The sequence below is a fragment of the Pelmatolapia mariae genome, unplaced genomic scaffold (genome assembly GCF_036321145.2).
Source record: "Pelmatolapia mariae isolate MD_Pm_ZW unplaced genomic scaffold, Pm_UMD_F_2 NODE_ptg000299l+_length_29838_cov_1, whole genome shotgun sequence".
Taxonomy (NCBI): domain Eukaryota; kingdom Metazoa; phylum Chordata; class Actinopteri; order Cichliformes; family Cichlidae; genus Pelmatolapia; species Pelmatolapia mariae.
In genome coordinates this window covers 22,501-29,838 of record NW_027051989.1, presented here as the reverse complement: position 1 = coordinate 29,838, position 7,338 = coordinate 22,501, and positions in this window count along the sequence as shown.

Genomic DNA, 7,338 nt, shown 5'->3' with positions numbered 1-7,338 from the left:
GCAGACATTCGAATGAGACGTCGCCGCCACGGAGGGCCAGCGATCGGCTCGAGGTTATCTAGAGTCACCAAAGCGGCCGGGGCGCCCCCGAGAGGGACGCCCCGCATGGGTTTTGGGTCTGATAAATGCACGCATACCCGGAGGGTCAGCGCTCGTTTGCATGTATTAGCTCTAGAATTGCCACAGTTATCCAAGTAACGGATGAGCGATCAAAGGAACCATAACTGATTTAATGAGCCATTCGCAGTTTCACTGTACCGGCCGCGTGTACTTAGACCTGCATGGCTTAATCTTTGAGACAAGCATATGCTACTGGCAGGATCAACCAGGTAGCCCCTCGGACGGCGGCGGCGCGCGGGCGCGCGCTCGCTCGCTCGCACGGGGCTACTGAGCCCTGTCGACCAGGGCGAGGCTTTCCGGACGCAGATGTGGACCGGGGCGAGGGTTCGAGAAACCGTGTTTGCCGGACAGGGCCCCGTCGCCTGTGCGGGGTGGGCAGGACTCTGGGTTCGCCCACCCCTCTGTGACGAGGCCCGCCGTGGTATGGCCACTGGGGACGGACCGGGCGTCTCGGTCTCGCTACCGAGCGATCGCGCCCGGCGGGGGAAAGCGCGGGGAGGGTGGGGCGGGGTCCGGGAACCGCCACCCGCTCCGACCATCGCGCTGTAGCCCCCGGCCGGCGCTAGAGGCGAGCCTGCGGGCCGGAGGAGCGGACCGCCCGAAGGCGCCGGCGAAGGAGCCGGGGCCCGGCGGCAGCCCTCCGATGGCAGGCCACGTTTGCCAGTCGGATCGGGGTGGGAGGGAAGGCTGGCAGGCAGGTAGGCTGGAAGAGGAGGCTGCTGTGGCAGCCACTCACTCTCCCGCGCCGTCCCAGTGCCGTTCGGGCCTTGCCGAGGGTGTCTGCTGACTTACGCGTCGTCAGAAACCCGTCTCCCATAAATGACGGAGGGCACCTTTGCTAGTCCTTACCGTTAGACTGCTCAACCGGAGAGGGGAGAAAAAACGGCCCTGGCCGAGGTGGTGAGTCGGCCTCCTCTCTCCTTTACGGTCGAAAAAGATGTGCTGCTGGACAGGCCTCGTGCATATGGTACGACAGCTTTTCTCCGTGCCCCTGGTACTCTGCTCAGCAGCACTTTGCTATGTACTTCCTCGTGCATATGGTACGACAGCTTTTCTCCGTGCCCCTGGTACTCTGCTCAGCAGCACTTTGCTATGTACTTCCTCGTGCATATGGTACGACAGCTTTTCTCCGTGCCCCTGGTACTCTGCTCAGCAGCACTTTGCTATGTACTTCCTCGTGCATATGGTACGACAACTTTTCTCCGTGCCCCTGGTACTCTGCTCAGCAGCACTTTGCCACACACACACTCCTCGTGCATATGGTACGACAACTTTTCTCCGTGCCCCTGGTACACTGCTCAGAAACCACTTTGCCACACACACACTCCTCGTGCATATGGTACGACAATGTTTCTACATGCCCCTGGTACACTGCTCAGAAACACTTTGCCACACACACACTCCTCGTGCATATGGTACGACAATGTTTCTACATGCCCCTGGTACTCTGCTCAGAAACACTTTGCCACACACACACACTCCTCGTGCATATGGTACGACAGCTTTTCTCCGTGCCCCTGGTACTCTGCTCAGCAGCACTTTGCTATGTACTTCCTCGTGCATATGGTACGACAACTTTTTCTCCGTGCCCCTGGTACTCTGCTCAGAAACACTTTGCCACACACACACACTCCTCGTGCATATGGTACGACAATGTTTCTACAAGCCCCTGGTACTCTGCTCAGCAGCACTTTGCTATGTACTTCCTCGTGCATATGGTACGACAACTTTTCTCCGTGCCCCTGGTACTCTGCTCAGAAACACTTTGCCACACACACACACTCCTCGTGCATATGGTACGACAACTTTTCTCCGTGCCCCTGGTACTCTGCTCAGCAGCACTTTGCTATGTACTTCCTCGTGCATATGGTACGACAACTTTTCTCCGTGCCCCTGGTACTCTGCTCAGAAACACTTTGCCACACACACACACTCCTCGTGCATATGGTACGACAACTTTTCTCCGTGCCCCTGGTACTCTGCTCAGCAGCACTTTGCTATGTACTTCCTCGTGCATATGGTACGACAACTTTTCTCCGTGCCCCTGGTACTCTGCTCAGAAACACTTTGCCACACACACACACTCCTCGTGCATATGGTACGACAATGTTTCTACATGCCCCTGGTACTCTGCTCAGCAGCACTTTGCTATGTACTTCCCGTGCATATGGTACGACAGCTTTTCCACAAGCCCCTGGTACACTGCGCAGAAACACTTATGCCACGTCGGCTGTACGCGCTCTCCTCGCTAGCTAGTTGCTGATCTCCCCCACCTCCAGGGGGCCCCGGGGACCACCATCACATCTCCCTGTCTCCCTTACCGCTGAACAAGATGCATGCTGCTCCACTGGCCCTGCTGCTGTTGTGTCTCCATTTGGCCGAGGGGGTGAGTCGGCCTCCTCTCTCCTTTACGGTCGAAAAAGATGTGCTGCTGGCGCACTGGCCCTGCTGATGTGCTGTCTCCATTTGGCCGAGGTGGTGAGTCGGCCTCCTCTCTCCTTTACGGTCGAAAAAGATGTGCTGCTGGCGCACTGGCCCTGCTGATGTGCTGTCTCCATTTGGCCGAGGTGGTGAGTCGGCCTCCTCTCTCCTTTACGGTCGAAAAAGATGTGCTGCTGGACAGGCCTCGTGCATATGGTACGACAGCTTTTCTCCGTGCCCCTGGTACTCTGCTCAGCAGCACTTTGCTATGTACTTCCTCGTGCATATGGTACGACAGCTTTTCTCCGTGCCCCTGGTACTCTGCTCAGCAGCACTTTGCTATGTACTTCCTCGTGCATATGGTACGACAGCTTTTCTCCGTGCCCCTGGTACTCTGCTCAGCAGCACTTTGCTATGTACTTCCTCGTGCATATGGTACGACAACTTTTCTCCGTGCCCCTGGTACTCTGCTCAGCAGCACTTTGCCCACACACACACTCCTCGTGCATATGGTACGACAACTTTTCTCCGTGCCCCTGGTACACTGCTCAGAAACACTTTGCCACACACACACTCCTCGTGCATATGGTACGACAATGTTTCTACATGCCCCTGGTACACTGCTCAGAAACACTTTGCCACACACACACTCCTCGTGCATATGGTACGACAATGTTTCTACATGCCCCTGGTACTCTGCTCAGAAACACTTTGCCACACACACACACTCCTCGTGCATATGGTACGACAGCTTTTCTCCGTGCCCCTGGTACTCTGCTCAGCAGCACTTTGCTATGTACTTCCTCGTGCATATGGTACGACAACTTTTCTCCGTGCCCCTGGTACTCTGCTCAGAAACACTTTGCCACACACACACACTCCTCGTGCATATGGTACGACAATGTTTCTACAAGCCCCTGGTACTCTGCTCAGCAGCACTTTGCTATGTACTTCCTCGTGCATATGGTACGACAACTTTTCTCCGTGCCCCTGGTACTCTGCTCAGAAACACTTTGCCACACACACACACTCCTCGTGCATATGGTACGACAACTTTTCTCCGTGCCCCTGGTACTCTGCTCAGCAGCACTTTTGCTATGTACTTCCTCGTGCATATGGTACGACAACTTTTCTCCGTGCCCCTGGTACTCTGCTCAGAAACACTTTGCCACACACACACACTCCTCGTGCATATGGTACGACAACTTTTCTCCGTGCCCCTGGTACTCTGCTCAGCAGCACTTTGCTATGTACTTCCTCGTGCATATGGTACGACAACTTTTCTCCGTGCCCCTGGTACTCTGCTCAGAAACACTTTGCCACACACACACACTCCTCGTGCATATGGTACGACAATGTTTCTACATGCCCCTGGTACTCTGCTCAGCAGCACTTTGCTATGTACTTCCCGTGCATATGGTACGACAGCTTTTCCACAAGCCCCTGGTACACTGCGCAGAAACACTTATGCCACGTCGGCTGTACGCGCTCTCCTCGCTAGCTAGTTGCTGATCTCCCCCACCTCCAGGGGCCCGGGGACCACCATCACATCTCCCTGTCTCCCTTACCGCTGAACAAGATGCATGCTGCTCCACTGGCCCTGCTGCTGTTGTGTCTCCATTTGGCCGAGGGGGTGAGTCGGCCTCCTCTCTCCTTTACGGTCGAAAAAGATGTGCTGCTGGCGCACTGGCCCTGCTGATGTGCTGTCTCCATTTGGCCGAGGTGGTGAGTCGGCCTCCTCTCTCCTTTACGGTCGAAAAAGATGTGCTGCTGGCGCACTGGCCCTGCTGATGTGCTGTCTCCATTTGGCCGAGGTGGTGAGTCGGCCTCCTCTCTCCTTTACGGTCGAAAAAGATGTGCTGCTGGACAGGCCTCGTGCATATGGTACGACAGCTTTTCTCCGTGCCCCTGGTACTCTGCTCAGCAGCACTTTGCTATGTACTTCCTCGTGCATATGGTACGACAGCTTTTCTCCGTGCCCCTGGTACTCTGCTCAGCAGCACTTTGCTATGTACTTCCTCGTGCATATGGTACGACAGCTTTTCTCCGTGCCCCTGGTACTCTGCTCAGCAGCACTTTGCTATGTACTTCCTCGTGCATATGGTACGACAACTTTTCTCCGTGCCCCTGGTACTCTGCTCAGCAGCACTTTGCCACACACACACTCCTCGTGCATATGGTACGACAACTTTTCTCCGTGCCCCTGGTACACTGCTCAGAAACACTTTGCCACACACACACTCCTCGTGCATATGGTACGACAATGTTTCTACATGCCCCTGGTACACTGCTCAGAAACACTTTGCCACACACACACTCCTCGTGCATATGGTACGACAATGTTTCTACATGCCCCTGGTACTCTGCTCAGAAACACTTTGCCACACACACACACTCCTCGTGCATATGGTACGACAGCTTTTCTCCGTGCCCCTGGTACTCTGCTCAGCAGCACTTTGCTATGTACTTCCTCGTGCATATGGTACGACAACTTTTCTCCGTGCCCCTGGTACTCTGCTCAGAAACACTTTGCCACACACACACACTCCTCGTGCATATGGTACGACAATGTTTCTACAAGCCCCTGGTACTCTGCTCAGCAGCACTTTGCTATGTACTTCCTCGTGCATATGGTACGACAACTTTTCTCCGTGCCCCTGGTACTCTGCTCAGAAACACTTTGCCACACACACACACTCCTCGTGCATATGGTACGACAACTTTTCTCCGTGCCCCTGGTACTCTGCTCAGCAGCACTTTGCTATGTACTTCCTCGTGCATATGGTACGACAACTTTTCTCCGTGCCCCTGGTACTCTGCTCAGAAACACTTTGCCACACACACACACTCCTCGTGCATATGGTACGACAACTTTTCTCCGTGCCCCTGGTACTCTGCTCAGCAGCACTTTGCTATGTACTTCCTCGTGCATATGGTACGACAACTTTTCTCCGTGCCCCTGGTACTCTGCTCAGAAACACTTTGCCACACACACACACTCCTCGTGCATATGGTACGACAATGTTTCTACATGCCCCTGGTACTCTGCTCAGCAGCACTTTGCTATGTACTTCCCGTGCATATGGTACGACAGCTTTTCCACAAGCCCCTGGTACACTGCGCAGAAACACTTATGCCACGTCGGCTGTACGCGCTCTCCTCGCTAGCTAGTTGCTGATCTCCCCCACCTCCAGGGGGCCCCGGGGACCACCATCACATCTCCCTGTCTCCCTTACCGCTGAACAAGATGCATGCTGCTCCACTGGCCCTGCTGCTGTTGTGTCTCCATTTGGCCGAGGGGGTGAGTCGGCCTCCTCTCTCCTTTACGGTCGAAAAAGATGTGCTGCTGGCGCACTGGCCCTGCTGATGTGCTGTCTCCATTTGGCCGAGGTGGTGAGTCGGCCTCCTCTCTCCTTTACGGTCGAAAAAGATGTGCTGCTGGCGCACTGGCCCTGCTGATGTGCTGTCTCCATTTGGCCGAGGTGGTGAGTCGGCCTCCTCTCTCCTTTACGGTCGAAAAAGATGTGCTGCTGGCGCACTGGCCCTGCTGAATCCCTCTCTCCATTTGGCCGAGGGGGTGAGTCGGCCTCCTCTCTCCTTTACGGTCGAAAAAGATGTGCTGCTGGCGCACTGGCCCTGCTGAGTTCCTCTCTCCATTTGGCCGAGGGGGTGAGTCGGCCTCCCCTCTCCTTTACGGTCGAAAAAGATGTGCTGCTGGCGCACTGGCCCTGCTGAGTTCCTCTCTCCATTTGGCCGAGGGGGTGAGTCGGCCTCCTCTCTCCTTTACGGTCGAAAAAGATGTGCTGCTGGCGCACTGGCCCTGCTGAATCCCTCTCTCCATTTGGCCGAGGGGGTGAGTCGGCCTCCTCTCTCCTTTACGGTCGAAAAAGATGTGCTGCTGGCGCACTGGCCCTGCTGATGTGCTGTCTCCATTTGGCCGAGGTGGTGAGTCGGCCTCCTCTCTCCTTTACGGTCGAAAAAGATGTGCTGCTGGCGCACTGGCCCTGCTGAATCCCTCTCTCCATTTGGCCGAGGGGGTGAGTCGGCCTCCTCTCTCCTTTACGGTCGAAAAAGATGTGCTGCTGGCGCACTGGCCCTGCTGATGTGCTGTCTCCATTTGGCCGAGGTGGTGAGTCGGCCTCCTCTCTCCTTTACGGTCGAAAAAGATGTGCTGCTGGTGCACTGGCCCTGCTGATATTCTCTCTCCATTTGGCCCAGGGAGTGAGTCGGCCTCCTGCCTCCTTTACGGTCGAAAAAGATGTGCTGCTGCTGCTGCTGCTGCTGCTGCTGCTGCTGCTGCACTGGCCCTGCTGCTACCACATAGCCAGCATGGACCTCGACCTCCAGCAGGCCCCGGGGAGGCACATCCTCCCCTGCTCTACTCCCCCAGTAGCTTTCCTTTCCTGCAGTTACCCAGTACCACATAGCCAGCATGGACCTTGACCTCCAGCAGGCCCCGGGGAGGCACATCCTCCCCTGCTCTACTCCCCCAGTAGCTTTCCTTTCCTGCAGTTACCCTGTACCACATATCCAGCATGGACCTTGACCTCCAGCAGGCCCCGGGGAGGCACATCCTCCCCTGCTCTACTCCCCCAGTAGCTTTCCTTTCCTGCAGTTACCCCGTACCACATAGCCAGCATGGACCTTGACCTCCAGCAGGCCCCGGGGAGGCACATCCTCCCCTGCTCTACTCCCCCAGTAGCTTTCCTTTCCTGCAGTTACCCCGTACCACATAGCCAGCATGGACCTCGACCTCCAGCAGGCCCCGGGGAGGCACATCCTCCCCTGCTCTACTCC